The 17,073-nt window shown below is 32.3% G+C and overlaps 1 long non-coding RNA gene across 1 annotated transcript in view; it reads right to left on the bottom strand.

Moving 5' to 3' along the window:
* The window catches only part of LOC145302613 (uncharacterized), a 49,775-nt gene extending 33,760 nt beyond the window's left edge, over positions 1-16,015 (bottom strand). Inside the window, exon 1 of the long non-coding RNA XR_013873704.1 lies at positions 15,882-16,015. This is a non-coding gene — a long non-coding RNA (uncharacterized LOC145302613). The remainder of the gene's footprint in view (positions 1-15,881) is intronic.
* Between the last annotated feature and the right edge of the window lie 1,058 nt (positions 16,016-17,073).

Genomic DNA, 17,073 nt, shown 5'->3' with positions numbered 1-17,073 from the left:
TAACAAATGGAGGCTTATGTAATGAGGTCGGTAATTGCCTAAGATAATGGCTAGATGTCTCGAATTTGTATTTGGCATTTGTTGCTGCAATCCTATGATACTTTTGTTCAGAGGGGAATTTCTGCAACCAAAATATTGTTGTGGGGACATACACACCCTTATAATAGCTAAGATGGACTTGTCCATTAGGCATATAACCAGCATGTCTAGACTGCTCAAAGAGAGCTGTCCGGATGTCTTACAGAGACGACTCCCTACTTACTAACCTTTTCTGTACCACTAACCCTTGCTTGATATAAATGTTCTTATTCTCACCAAGTCGTCATGTTCCTACTTTCACTCTTTCTGGCTCCACTACAATTATATACAGATTATAATTAAATTTAGAAAGAGAATAAAAATAGTTTTAAAAAACTTACAAAGACGTAATTTAAAAAAGGGCAAAAGAATTTCCATGAAATAAAATATAAATGATAGTCCAATCTTACACATTATGCTAATTAATGCATAAAATGGCAGCCTACATTTTTGCAGTGATGATTTAATAAAAATGGCTGTAAAAAAATAAAAACAATTATTTTAGAAGAATTGTAAAGCAATTAATCAAATACAAATTAATACAGCTTTTATTATTTTTTATTTTTCATGTAAAATTAGTTATCGTTTATTGAAAATGGTGCTAAAATAAATATTTTATTTCTATCACAGCTCTACAAATTGCAAAATGGGCATTAAGTTGAATATTTTTCATGTAAAAATGCAATAATATTTTAGAATTTTATCGAAAATAGGGCTAAAATGAATATTTTCTTATTACAGATCTATAATTTAAAAGTACACACTAAAAATATTTAAATTTTTACAATATCTTTACAATTCTAACATGCTGGATCTTGCAAATAATAATTTTATGAAGAAAGAAAACGTAAAATTTACATGAAATTAAAGGCAAGTAGATTAAACAAACAAAATCAGATAAACTTTGTCATAAAAATAAAAATTGAACAAATATTTTATACTTTTAGAGTTTAGAATTGTATATAAATTTAATGGAAAATGATCCCTCCATGTGAGGATCATCAAGCTCCACCCACTACTTATTCTGGTACTATTTCTGCTGAAGCCAGTTTGAAGAAGATGACATGTCTAGACTAATCAAAATTTCCCAAAACATGCTAAATACTGTTTTCCTTTGTTTTGTTTTTTTCTTTATTTTGCAATTCTCATTGAACAACTTTCATGTTTTTAATTCTGAAATTTATCCAGTGGAAAAGTCAAACAAAATATACATACTTGGTTGCTTACTATTCAAATTATTGTCATCACTTTTCACCTCCATTTACTATTTCTTTTCTCTGCAATGGTCTAGAAATGCCTGGACTGGTTTAAAAGCAACGTTGACCTGTAAATCTTGTTAGATAATCCACATGAGAGCAGGAAATTCTAATATAAAACTGGTGCTCGCTCTCACCTTTTCAGTCATCATGAAATTATGCATTGTAGGAGGAGTGAGTGATGTAGGACATGCACACCACATTGTCACATTATTTGTACACGTACATTAATGGAGCGAGAAAATGTATCATAGATGTATTTTCTACAGCTCTGTTATTCTCAATCATCTTACTCTAAGTCTCCACCCTTCAAGATTTCTGATAAAGATCGAAAAATGCTGTCCCTTGGGTCGCTTGTTTGTTAATTATTAATAATAATGATAATATAAAGGAAAACATAGAATAAAATAATAATACAAATATCATGGATTGAAAGTTTGTGGCACCTTTGAATGTATATTATCCAGATCACATATGATGAATATAAGAATATTTTCTCTTCAGAAAGATGGAAAGAAAAAATGGCCCCAAATTAAGCTACGTTTACTATTCTTGCAAGAGTTAAAAGCAAAGAAGAATTCTGTCAGTGTCAGTGGTAATTATTTATTTTCAAAATTATTATATTTACTGTTCAAAAAGCATTTATTTATTTACTTATTTATTTTTATGGAGGGGTGGCTCAACGGATGGAAACTATAAGTAACAAAGTGTTCTGTTGACTCCTGTCATGATATTGAGATATATCAATATCGTATTAATAAAAATAAATAAATTTAATGGTTAAAATTCCAAAACACGAAACAAGTAAGCTGTTACCATGGCAATGACGGCAATAACGAGGAGAAAAACATTTAAAAAAAAGAAAAGAAAAATGCTGATATATTTAAAATTCAGAAAAAGCATGTCCAGCGTTTCTTTCGGAAAAAAGTTAACCGTTAAGAATTTGAAACGCTAATCAGTTGCAGTCAAGGTCTTGAGAAAGATAACCATCTATGCGACTCCGCTGGTAAAAAGAAAACAAAGCCACGAGAAGTATAAAAAAGGAAAAACACATTTGTTGTTGACCAGCATGAAACTAAAGGTTAGTTTATCTTTCATTCTTTCCATTTGTTAATTATAAAGACATCAGATCACTTTAAGAGAACTATTAAATATGAAAACTCAGAGATTTCACTAGTGCTTGATAAAAGAAGAAAAACGAGCAAAATAAACAAATAGCAAATCAACCAGAGTAACCTCCCTTTATATATATTATAAAGAGACATAAAAGAAAAATAATGATGAAAGGGACTCCACTCTGTAAGTTATCTTTGTTATAGACCCATTTTTTTCTCCTTTTCTTGTTGAGAGTTTGGTATGCGAGACATATACAAAAATAAAAAGAGATAGAAAGAAAAAAAGGAAAAAGATAAGACTCATGACCTTAAATATATATTATCATCTTTTGAAATTTGTATATACTACTCATTCGTTCTTTGATTCTGTTCATTAAAATAAAGCAAAAAAGAAAAAAGGAATATATATGTTGAATTGATTATCTTTTCATGTTAAAAATATATGTTGAAACTTTTCTGACCTACCATCTCTTGCAGCGTCATTGCTAAGATAAAACTAGCTATTCATCTGATATCTATTTTATACAACACAAAAGCCTATAGGCCATGTTTAAATTGAAGAAAGACAGATAATTAACACCTCCATTTAAATGTTCTTTTTTTGATAGAGGAAGTCAATAAAATATGGACTGGCACGTAGCACTTTCATGGTCTTCCACACAATCTGAGATAAAAAATTTTTTTAAGTTAATTTATAAAAAAGCTAACCTCAGAAGGGGCATGTCACAACTCCACATTAAAAGCTCAAGTATAAATATGGGAAAGGAATCTATTGTCAAATTTTCTCTTTAGACAGAAGTAGAGTAGCCCCGTCCAAATAGGCACTTGACTCTATATAAATATACTAAAAGTGCTAATAGTCAGCACAAGGACCCTGGACCAGCCACCTAGAAGGAAATGAAATGAAAACAGTACAAATGATCTTTCATGCAAAATCATTTAATCTATTTGGAGGAAAACATAACTTCTATAAAACTTAAAAAGTGAGCTCATGTGTACCCATTCTAAGTTATACACTAATTTTTATTTTATTATTTTATTCTATTTTTTGTGCATTAATGTCTGTTCATGTTCGTTATATATGTGTAATAGTGCACCTTGCCTCACATCTTGATAGGATCTAACCACTATCGCTGTGACAGAACCACAGGTAAAACAATTCTGGGCTTGGTGTTGCTACACACACTACAATATGAAAATGTCATTAATGAATAATACACAGTGTGAGACCGAGAAGAAAAATCTGAGTGTCATGATTGGCAGGTGCTCTATCAGTAACCAGCATGGGAGACCCAGTTGTAATCCTGTGAATGTTGGATCCTTTTCTAATTTTAGAAACAAGAATAGCACAGACAGAACAGGGAATTACCCCCTCTAATTTCAGGCACCAAAATAATACAAATCAAACACAGGAAAACCAAACTAACCAACAGAGACCAAAAACCCAGAGAAAGGAATGGGCAACAAAAGAGAATAGACTAGTAATAGGATGCTATTTCAGAAATCATCACAAGTTCGAGTACATCAAAAGCAAATGAAAGAGTTGTGGGACATGTCCAGTGACTACTATAGAGCAAAGGATAGCAGACCAAGAAAAGCAGACCAGTGACTACTATAGAGCAAAGGATAGCAGACCAAAAAAAATTTATTCAAGAGAGGTTGTCTGTCAGATAGAGAACGAGAGATAACTGATGGAACAGACCAAGAAACACCTTGTAATGGAACCCCATGAACATAAACAAGACAATGAAGGTCTGCAAAAATCAAACAGTAAACATGGAAACCCAAAACCAATAAAACAATAGAACTAAAAAAGAATAAAGCAGCTGAAGTAGAAAACATCATACAACTTATGAGAAAAAAAAAACTCCCATCCTTAAGAAACCAAAAATGGAAGAAACTAAAAGTAAAAACAGAGAAGATGAAAAAAAAAAAATACTATTACAGATTTAAATGGGGGGTAGAATATCTAAAAAAATATTTCCTCTAATATATTTAATGAAAGCTACTTTTATTATGCAAGTTCATTTAATAATGAATAAAACTGTGGCGCACGTATCTATATATATATATATATATATATATATATATATATATATATATATATATATATACAGTGATGATCATATTTATTGGCACGGTAAAATAAAAGTTAAATTTTGTCTAATAAATTCTAAAAAAGGGATTAAATTAAAGAAAATAACAAAGTATATTATGTATTTTTAACTGGCCTTTCCGATGCAGCAATCGGATTTTAGAAAAAAATAAATAACAAAGGAACAACAAACATAATTGCAAAAAACCCTTGTTCAAAATTATTGGCACGGCTTTGTTTTTCTTTTAGTATCAGTATAATATCAATCAATTTCCGGTTTACGTGCTTTCTGAACTTTTTTATAGCCATATTATGCTTGTTTAACGCTAATTCAGTGAATAATTTTTTTCAGATAATTTTTAGATAGCGATTTATTTAAACTATTATAAGTGACTAAATTATAATTTTCAATCGCCATGGTTAAAACTAAGGAACACAGCGAAGACGTCAGGAAGCTTGTTGTAGCATGCCATACCAATGGGGAGGGCTATGATAAGATTTCAAAGAAGCTAAACCTTCCCAAATCCACTGTTAGAGCCATAATAAACAAGTTCAAATCGCAAGGCCATGTTATGAGTTTAGAGGGTAGAGGGAGAAAAAGGATTCTTTCCCCAAGAGATGAACGGAAAATTGTTCGACAAGTAAAACAAAACCCAAGGATCTCTGTTGGGGAGATTGTTGATGAACAGAGCACCTCTGGAGTGAATGTATCTCGACATACAGTTGGTAGAGTTTTGAAGAGAGCTGGTTTAAAAGCATGTCGTCCGAGAAAGACTCCCTTATTGAAGCCTATGCACCTGAAAGCAAGGCTAGCCTTTGCAAAACGTCATATTGATAAAGATGTTGCATTCTGGAAACGTGTTCTATGGACTGACGAAACGAAAATAGAGTTATTTGGCCATAATAAAGTGTCTTATATTTACAGAAAATCTGGCGAAGCTTTCCTGCCTAAGAACACCATACCCACAGTGAAGCACGGTGGAGGCAGTTTGATGTTTTGGGGATCCTTTGCTGCCTCTGGACCAGGGCGACTTGTTAAGGTCACAGGTAGCATAAAAAAGGAAGATTATGTTAAAATATTAGATGAAAACCTGAAAGACTCTGCTAAAGAGCTCTCACTTGGTCGTCGTTGGTGGTTCATGCAAGATAATGACCCAAAGCATTCGGCTAAACTGACTAAGAAATGGCTTGAGGACAATCATATTAATGTTTTGGAGTGGCCATCACAAAGCCCAGACCTTAATCCAATTGAAAATTTATGGAGAACATTAAAATTGAGGGTAATGCAAAGGAAGCCTAAGAATCTTATTCAATTAGAGGATTATTTTCAGGAAGAGTGGGCTAAAATTACTACTGAAGAGTGCAACAACTTGGTTGTAAACTATGAAAAGCGACTGAGGAAGGTAATCAAGGCCAAAGGCTATACAATTGATTATTAAATAAATCGTGCCAATAATTTTGAACAAGTGTTTTTTGCAATTATGTTTGTTGTTTCTTTGTTATTTATTTTTTCTAAAATCCGATTGCTGCATCGGAAAGGCCAGTTAAAAATACATAATATACTTTGTTATTTTCTTTAATTTAATCCCTTTTTTAGAATTTATTAGACAAAATTTAACTTTTATTTTACCGTGCCAATAAATATGATCATCACTGTATATATAGATACCCCAAGACACCAAGTTAAATGTATTCAAGAGAAAACTTGTGAATTTAACAAGGTTATTAAGAGTACTCAATAAAAAAAAGAGCAAGATATATTTTTACTGATGTAGACAAATTTACATGGTTGTGATACTGGACATGCTAATGTTTCATCAGGTGACTTAAAGTTTGTCTTCCACTGAAGAGGTCTGGCTCTTAAATGAAAGATGAAAGAATAATTTGTTTTAACAATAAAGCATGTTAAGATTTAGAGAGAGAGAGAGGACGGGGTTATGTGTGTTGATTTTTTTGTTGTTGTGTTTTACTCTCTTTTTACTATGTTTTAAATTGTCCCCATCGCCACAATACTATGTGTGTGTATAGTAGGTATGGGCAAAAATGGACGATTAAATATCGGGGCACCTAGTTTTGAAAGCCAATTTATCATAAGATTAGTTTTCTGGGTCTATTTCGAAGATAATTAGTAAAGTCCTAAGATATTAAAATTAAATATAAAAAAAAACACCTTGTTTGTGCAAAAAAAATTAATTAGCCCTCAAAAAGCAAGTAATTCTACCGTTCACCCAAAATGCAACAAATAAAGGTTTGTAAACATGATTATACGGAAACCCAAAATTTCAGCCAATCGAAATGCTGTTTCAAAATGAAGTCATGATAGTAAAAGGAGGTAAGGGTGTCAGATTTCTTTTTTCCCCAGATGTGCATCCGTACATTCCTATTCTGAACGTTTGTATCAATTTTCATCAGTTTTTAATTTAATTATTTTTTATGTTCCTGTTTTGAATTTTTTTTTTTTTAATTATTGTTCGAAATTATATAAAAATTATGTTACACTGAAAGTTTCACATTCTTGCGAGCAAGGAAATTATTAAAATCTTGCATATTAAAATCATGCAAAATCTGTAATTAAATAAAAAAGTAGAAATATTTTTGCTATTATAATTTTTTTGTGAAAATATTAAATAAACAATGCTTAATTAAATGGTAATATCGGTAGTTCGAGAAATTCATTTTTCTTCGAGTTATATCGAATTCATTAATACGGACTTTAGAGGCTTTTTTCGTAATGTTCCTGAAAAATTTTATTTTTTATTGTTACAAATTATGATGCTTTATTTATATAAAAAACAAAAATAAATTCTTGCATTTTTTTATTTATTACTGAAAGCCACAACTTTAGTAAAGGTATTTTTTGTTTAAACAAAATAATACATTTCCACTAAGATTTTTTTTTACATGGGCATCACCACTTATCAAGGCCTTGAGGCCACTCGAGGATAAGGGTTAAAGAGTGTACAGTAGAAATTGGACAATATAGTAATAGTTAGTAATGGAAATTCGGTGAATTTGTTAACTTATATGGAATGGCTCATCAAAAGCTTGTTTACATTAGACTTGAAGACAACCATATTGTAGTCAGCTGGAAAGCAGGAAAATGAAAGACAATTCCATAGGTGTGTAGTTCTAATAAAGAAGCTTTGCTCATGGAATCTACGTTTAGGTTTAGGTACAGATAAAGAGTGGGGGGAATTATTTATAGTGATTTCTGCTAGACGGGTGTTTCTTGTGAAAGTTTGGTGAGAGGGACCATCGATTGAAACTCAGTCGAACACTTTCCATGAAAATAACGATAGATCAGAGACAAACTCGCAACATTTCTTCTGTGAGAAAGAGGTTACAGGGAAGAGAAAAGGACATCCCTTACGAGGCTACGAAGTCTATTTTGAACTCTATCAAGGCAGGATAAGTCCTTTCTAGCAGCTCCTGCCCAGATGTGGCAACAGTATTCAATTCTTGGATGTACCTAGCTTTTATATAGATAGAGTAGCAATACACATGAAAAAATTGAAATAGCTTAAAGTATTTCAATATTGGTATACATAGAAAGAGCTTGATGAGCTAAGAAAGAATCTTTTTAAATTTTAAAAATCTGATTAAAATTAAGGGAGTTATGACTATTTTTGTGCCTCACACGTTTGGATATTTTCCCCTCTTTAAGACCATATGCGTTTTGTCACATTTTTTACACTACTTTTTCAGTAAAAATGTCATATCTTTGTTAAAACACAAGACTAAGCAATGAAATTTACCGTATAAGTGTATTTTTGTACAAGGAATCAGAATATGAAACTAAAAATATCCAAAAGTTCATGATTTCCAAATAATCTGCAGTAAATGTGCATAAATATGCTGCAATTCTTTAAAAATGCCATGCATCCATAAATAGAAAAGAAGTTGGAGAACTCAAAGTTGAATTGTAATGTGCTTTACGTACAAAAAACTTAAATCTAAACATAAGGACCATTTAAAAATGAATATATTGCAATATTTCTTTGGTATTATTGTAGATAATTTTGTTTAACCCCACCCAACCCCTTCGGACCACCCCTCCAAAATGTGTTTCTACCTTTTTAGGCAATTATGTATGAAATGCCATGAAAAACGTTAATGAAAGATAAACCTGTATGCTTTTTGTTTTATTTTTTTTTAAGACAATTATGTGTGGTTTTAAGAGGGTTTCTATGCAATGAGAATATGGGGGAGGGTTGCCATTCGGACTTTGAATTAATTGTAGGGCTAAGGAAAATTATGTGGGAACATACTGAAGACTTGACAGAAACAAAAACAATATTAGAGGGGGGGTTAGTTTCACAAAAATGTAATGTAAAATAATTCACCATTTCCAGCATTTTAGGGCAGTTAACTAATTTATTTTTTAGGTGCATTTTTCTTTAAGGAAGGATCTATTTTTTGTTTGTTTTAGACGCTTGTGTGTGGCTTACAGAGGTATTTTGTTGGGGAGGGGTGCCACTCGAACTTAGTGTTATTGTTAGGGTTAAAGAGTGTTTTAGGAGGAGACTTGCCACACATAACTTTAGTAGGTGGGTTGCTAACAGTATTTTGTTTTACTATTTATTTTTAAGTCATTACCAAGACTTCAAATATTTAAGTGTCAACTAACTGACATTTGTCTTGTTCTCAGGAAATGCTCAACAGTCAACACTATTTGTGCGTTTGTATTACTTGCCACAGAGGTCGAAAAAGTTGTCCCAAAAAATAAAAAATAAAAAAATAAAATTATAACAAATAAATGTTTTGCAAAGCATGTTTTTATTTAATGTAACATGTTTATTTAGCTCGAAAAACATAGTGCTTACCGATGTATTGGAAAGTTAAAAATGGCAGCTGACTATCTCTTTCACACAGTAAGTTTGGGAAAAGGAGTTAAAAATAAAAAAATAGATAAAATACTGTTAAAAACCCGCCGAATATATATCTGCCTATGTTACGGTAACATATATTGAGCGAGTTTGTAACGGTATTTTGTCTGTTTTTTTTTATTTATAACCCATTTTCCCAAACTTACCGCCCCACCTCAAAGAGAGAGTCGGCCGCCATTTTAAATTTTTGAATACATCGGTAAACTATGTTTTTCGAGCTGAATAAACATGTTACATTAAATAAAAACACTAAAAACATATCCAGTTAGGTAGAAAAGTAACTTATCTTGCCTTTGATAACATTTATTTGTTATATATTTGTTTTTTGACAACTTTTTCAAATCTATGTGTATAGTAATACAAACGAGATTTTCATACATCTTTTGATTTTGAAAAAAAACATTTGTGGCTGTTCGCAGTAAAACATTGTTTTAATTTGCTGTTCAAAACTAATGCAACGAATAAAAGTGCATGCAAGTTATATATCTACAAAAGTTTACTTTGTTTTTTAATCATGTTTTTAAATTTGACCAGAAATGTGAGAAAATTATAATGGATTCATAATGCCGAATTGGTTGGGATTGTTGTTATTATACATTCTGAAAACCGAATAATTCTAAACTAATGTTATTCTGATAACATTCTCTAATTAAACATATCAGAACATTTATATTCATATTTTCATGCTTTTCTTAATTCATTCGTGAATAAAAATTAAAGAACGCAAGTTGTTTACACTGTGCTATGACTAATACTACAACTGCTGCAGTGCTGCTGCTGCTGCTAATACTAACTTAATTTGACCAAACTCGAAAAATAAACATTTTTTTCGGGTAGGTCCTTTTAAATTATTATCAATTACCGCGGTCCTACTCAACATAAAATAATACTTCTAATTGATAAAGATAGTAAAAAGAATGATTTATTTACTAGTAGGTGTCCGATTAAATTTTTTTTCAAAATGTTCGATACTCGTCATATTAAAGTCTTATTTTTAACACAGCAAAAAAAGAAATGGTCAAAAATATTTCGGACACTTGACAGTATTAAGATTAACACCTCTTCTGATTGGTTTCCAAATTTCATAACGAAATTCTTCATACAATCATGGTACGGGCCTTTAGAAAACAGGGAGGGTCATTATAAAACCTTACCGAAAACGCCATTTTATGACGTTCACATTTTTATCACTTTATTTGCTTAAAACTCTTAAAATATATAATGTACATCCATATTTATTAATTCATTTGAAAGTATATTCATTTTCGAACAAAACAGTAGTAATTTGAAGACTTGAAGTGCTTTGGTTTGAAAAATATGGCTATTTTAGTAGAACTACCTTGAAATCTGTAATTATCCAAAGCGTTTTTTTCGTCCGTGTGTATTACTAGATAGAGAATTGCAACAGCAGTGAGATATCTACTGGATCGATAGAAGGATCCCACCATTTTTCCAGCGGCCTTGGCAATGGATTTAATGTATGTGTTCCACTTAAGATCACAAGTCAAAGTCAAACCCAGAAGCTTGTCAAAACATGAGGTCTCCCCAAGATGAGAGCCATTCATTTCAATTGATGCCAGATGGGGATCAGAGCGTTGATGATGTAAAGAGAGAAGCTTTGTTTTAGATGCATTAAAAGTAACCAGCCACTCCTTTCTCCATTGTACCACATGCTCAAGATTCGAGGAGAGAGAATCAAAGAGAACTTGGTCGTTTACGGTCTTAGATGTGCTACCATAGATAGTAGTGTCATCAACATAAATGTCTACGAATGATGTAAGGATGTGATTTGGAAGATCATTAATGCATATCAGGAAGAGAGTTGGGCTCAGGATGGACCCCTGAAGAACTCCAGCATTAATACTGAGAGCTTCTGATTTCTGCCCATCAACCACTACTTGTATGAACCTATCAGAGAGAAATGATTTAATAATTGAGAAGACATTTCCAGCTATACCATAGCTGGAGATCTTGTGAAGTAAACTTTTATGCCATACTCTATCAAAGGCCTTTCATATGTCAAGAGCAATTGCTCTAGAAAGGAAGCCTCCGTCGAGAGATTTGCTAATCCTATGAGATATAACTGTACACATCTGCTGTAGATCTAGCAGAACGGAAACCATATTGCATGTCACTAAGAAGGTTATTTTTGCTGAGATGGTTGATTACTTCTCTATTTAACACAGATTCCATCAACTTACTCATGACATACAGGAGACTTATTGGCCTGTACTGAGAGGGAGATGAACGATCACCTGAATTCTTAAATACAGGACATACTGAAGAGATCTTACAGGGTGATGGGAAGCAATTCTCCTTAAGGCAACGTTTAAACAGTTTTGTAAGGATGGGCGCTAGTTCTGGTTGAAGTCTTTTGAGTACTATAATTGGAATACCATCATGTACAGATATTTGTATATCACATAGCGTGTTTTCTGATACAGGAGGAACTATTGGAGGTTGGTGGCCTTGGTTGCAAAGGGTAGAGTTAGCTGCAAAGTTCTTGGTAAAGAGTTTGGCTTTGTCTGATGCTGACGAGATTACCTCAGGTCCATTGATGATAGTTGAGGTAGAGCACACGTTTCTGTTCAGCATTCTGTTCGCTATTTGCAAAAACTGGTGGGAACCAAGCCACTGCTCAGCTACTTTGGACTTAACAGACTGAGCATTTAACTCTCTTGCGTTCTTTATAACTTTTTTACAGTGATTGCTGGCAGTCCTGAAAGCAGCTTTAGTTTCAGTACATCTATTACGTTGGGAGCAATGGAACAATTGATTTCTGTGCGCAATGGCAGCAGCACATTCTGGAGATTTAAATAAAAATAATTAGCTCATTATATTCCGCGATCATTATTCGATAAATACTGACAATTTTATTAAAATTGGTTTATTTTCTGATTTTTCGTGAATTTTTAAGTAAAAGAAGGGGTCAAAATGTTTATACACTTTGAGCATCGGCATTCATTTTGCCCGTACCTAGTGTATAGGGATATTATTTATTTTTAACACCAAAATTTGTCCAAGCTGTTTACATGCAACCATTTTAAAAGTAGAATCGGTATTACAGAAAAGGATAGTTATTACATCTATTTAATCTCGTCACATATTTTATATGTATATTTTTTATTTCCTAGTACGATAAACGACTCGATAAAAATAATGAATGCTTATATGATAATTTTCGGTTTATAATGATATTAGTAATACAAAATTTTTCTGAAGAAAAGTTTTTTTTTTTTTCCTAGATGTAAATAATAAAGAAATTGGGTACCATTGGGGTAAATATCCAGATACGCTACTACAGAACACCGACCACTCTAATTTGTTTTTTTATAGGTAATTGAGGTCGCTGACAACGAATCTTATAGTCAAACTTGGGGCAAATTTACCGTTTGCATGGTATTAACCCCCGAACCCACGAATAACTTTCCACCATTTTGCAGCTTCCGTTTACGCTACGCGCGTGCACTGCAGCATGAACGACGGCTTGCTTCACCTAGCAAACTGCCTTCTCACATGGCGTACCAATCAAAAAATTACGGACTGACATTTTTTAATGACTTACAGTTAAAGAAAAGTACAACAAATTGGGGGACTTTTTTTTTTTTTGTCTCGCGTAGTTTTTAATGTGGTTTACAAAAACATAAGCACCAAACATCTTTATGTTTTTCATTCGTTTTTGCGGGAAGGGGATTCAATTATAGAACTTATGTGGCTTAATAGGTGCTTTTGCAGTTTAGTTAAACGTTTTTCCGTAAGTAACGCACCGACATTTACCAATTAGAACACCATTTAACATTTTCCGAAGATTTTACTGTGTACATTGGGGGCGCGAGCGGGGGGGGGGGGCGGATGTGATGCTGGGGCGCGCGCCCCAACATCACCCCCCCCCCCCGCTCACGCGCCCAATGTACACAGCAAAATCTTTGGAAAATGTTAAATGGTGTTCCTCGCCAAACTTTCACAAGAAACACTAGACTAGCTGAAAACATTATCAATAATTTTCCCCACTCTTTATCTGTACCTAAACCTAAACATAGATTCCATGATCAAAGCTTCTTTCTTAGAACTGCACGCCTGTGGAATTGTCTTCCGTTTTCCTGCTTTCCAGCTTTCTATAATATGGTTGTCTTCAAGTCCAATGTGAACAAGTTTCTGATGAGCCGTTCCACTTAAGTTAACAAATTTACCGAACTTCCATTACTATCGATTACTATATTGTCCTTTTGACTACTCTACACTCTTTAACCCTTATCCTTGAGTGGCCTATCGGCCTTGATAAGTGGTGACGTCTATGTAAAAAAAAAAAATAAAAAATAATTGGTAAATGTCGGTGCGTTACCTTTTGAAAATTCTATGTTCCAGGTAAAAAAAAAAACCAAAAAAATAGATAAATTACCCCCCCTACTCCAACTTGGGGTGCTTTCCTTTTCTTGTTTTATTTCTTTTTCAGCTAATTTTAAATTTTCCACCCAAAAAGTGCTATAATGTATTTTTGAAAATTAGAAAATTATATGTCCTGGAAAAAAAAAGAAAAATCCCCCCCCCCCAACCTAGTTTGCTTGGTGAAGCCGTCATTTATGCTACAGCGTGCATGCGCGTAGCATAAACGTAGGCACCGCCAAAACTGGGGGGGCAGGTAAGTACTTTTTGACGGACCGTCTTTTTAAAAATCTATCAAAAATCAGGTAATTATCCAATCAATACGAAATTTTCAGCGATTATTAAGAGAAGAATGAACTTTATAACAGTGTACTTATTTTTCATAAACGATATTTATATATATATTTTTGTTTTTGCTTACAACCCCCCCCCCCTTGTTTTGAAGTGGGAACAAATATGCTTAAAATAATCATCTGAAACTAAACAAAACATATTCCGTTGTTGTAAGGGACAGGATTATAGATTAAACCCCCCCCCAAAAAAAACACTTGTTTACATACCTTATTTTGACGTCTGAATATCAGAACTTTGATTGTGTTTAATTATTCCGCTTTTGACTTTTGGAATGTGAAATTCGGTGAATATGTTAAGTAAAATAATTAATTTAAGCTAAGCAAAAAAAAAAAAAAATTTTTTAATATTTATACGAAAAAAGCCATTTTAAAATCTTTAATAAATAAATTAATAATTTTTTTTTAGCGAGCCGAATAATGCATGACCATTATTAAACAGGGAATTCTTTGAAGAATCGATACAAAAAAAAAATCGATAAATATTGTGCCCTTTGTGTTTTTCGATCTCATTTGATAACGTTTGCCGCTTTTCGACTACGATGGACCATACGCGCTGAAATAATTTTGTTGGATCTTCATGACTGCCAAAACCGGTGCAAGCGTGAATCAGTACAATTTATGTTGGTCAACACTCACATAGAAACGAGACGTTTCTCTTTTCATTGCATTTCATTTCAATTTTAATTTTTATTCTGCTTTACCCCCCACCCCATTTTTGGGAGCCTAACCCCCACACATACACATTAAAAACCAAACTCATCAAAATGGTCACCGACCTGGTACTGGCCAGCCTCAGGGTTGCTTATGTAGTTTAGTTTTTATTCTGTTTTAACCCCCCCCCCATTTTGGGGAGCCTGAGCCCCCCACACACATACACATTAAAAACCAAACTCATCAAAATGGTCACCCATCTGGTACTGGCCAGCCTCAGCGTTAATAATACATTGAAATTTTCGTCACTGAAAAATAAGTTTTTTTTGGCCTGTTTGGTCTTCCATAGTTTGCTTTTTATTCAACACAAACGTAAATATTGTCGATCTGGACTCTAGATGGACGCGAAGTAACTGGTTGCCTATATGAATAAGTGGAATTATTTGAAATCCAGCTACTTATATTATAATGTTTTTGCATATATTCATAGAAAATCACCCTAAATCTTAGTTAGACTAAAAATAAACAACTTAATTCTTTCAAAAACCTTTTTTTTTTAAATATTTATATATGCTTTTTGTGCAAGACAAAAAATGTCAATTGTTAACTTTTGGGAAAATTTTAACATTTAAAATTTAATTAAAAATAGTAGAAAAAGTTTTACATTATTCAGCTTTCTATATGATAAAATTCAGGGTTTTATCTTTCTGGAAAAAAGAAGTTACTCAGAAATCATGGTTTTTAAATAAATGTAATTTCGTTTTAAAAAACAACAACAACTTCATTTTTCGGCCATTTTTGGCGGTGCCAAAACGGAAGCTGCAAAATGGTGGAAAGTAGTTCGTGGGTTCAGGGGTAAATACCATGCAAACGGTAAATTTGCCCCAAGTTTGACTATCAGATTCGTTGTCAGCGACCTCAATTACCTATAAAAAAAAAAACTAATTAGAGTGGTCTGTAGTAGTGTATCTGGATATTTACCGAGCGATATTGGCTACGTCTCATGACGTTTACATAAAATAAGGAATGGGAAAATAAATTCACTTATTAGATAATATACTTACTTGTATACAAACATCTTTTGTATTAATTATCAAATTTGAAATAGGTAAATAATAACAATACTAACACGATAATATTTGCGAATTAAAATGTAAACTATGTTTCCAAGTAACCTCAGTCGACCTGAGTATTCAAGATGGCGACCAAAAAACAACTCCGCAGAAAACTTCAAGATTAATAAATAAATAAATAAATAAATAACAAGAACCACTTTACAAAGTGTACCAACCCTTTCTGAATTAAAAAAATTTATTTATTTTAATTTTATTTATTTCAATATTTATCTCCTGAGCGGAGCGCAGTGGCAATATCGTCCTGAATTAAATTTATATTAATGTAAAGAGGGGGGGGGGGGTCACCGTAAAAGATGACTACCGTAATACTCTGGTCAAATCACCGCTAAAAATCGTCCGTGTTCACTAGGCACCTTCACAGCTTTGTGTAAAACATCAGCGTTTTACACAATAAGAGCAACGTCATCATTTCATGTTTTTACTATTTTCTGTGTCAATTTCTATGGGTAGGCATTGGTGTAGGTGTATCAGAATTTTTGTAGGAATTTTTGACACCACGAAACTGCGAATAAAATATAAAAATCTCGTAATTTCTCTGTTAAAAGTGGGTTGTTTATTTTCTTTATGGATTATACTTCCAAAATAAACTATTAAAGTTGTTTTAAAAGTAATAGAAATATATATATATATATATATATATATATATATATATATATATATATATATATATATATATATATATATTTAAAACAGTAATGAATTTTCCGAACTCAATATTTTTCAATTTTTAAACTTTAAAAATCTATCAAAATTTTTCTATTGATTCTATTTTTACGATATTTTCAGGGTCAATGTGAAATTTTATGTTCTTTCCAATAAACCGAATATAATATTTTAGACAAACGTTTTTTTTTTTTAAATTCACCCCCCTCCCAATTTTCAAGTGTCTATTAAAAAGTAAATAATTAATTTACTCACCGAAAAGTAAATAATTAATTTACTCACAAATTGAAGAGAAAAGGTCAATAAATAATATATTCAAATTTAAAAGCAAAAAAAAACGTAGTGTTTTTTTAGAATTTTACCTGTAAAGTTTGAAGTTTAAAACCTTTTTTTTTAACCACGTTATTTGTTTTTTTTTGTTTTTTTTAATGAAATCTTGGTCCTTGCTCCTTTAATT

Source organism: Euprymna scolopes, chromosome 2 (assembly GCF_053919585.1).
Source record: "Euprymna scolopes isolate OS-2025 chromosome 2, ASM5391958v1, whole genome shotgun sequence".
Classification (NCBI taxonomy): domain Eukaryota; kingdom Metazoa; phylum Mollusca; class Cephalopoda; order Sepiida; family Sepiolidae; genus Euprymna; species Euprymna scolopes.
This window is presented reverse-complemented; position numbering and strand designations above follow the sequence as displayed.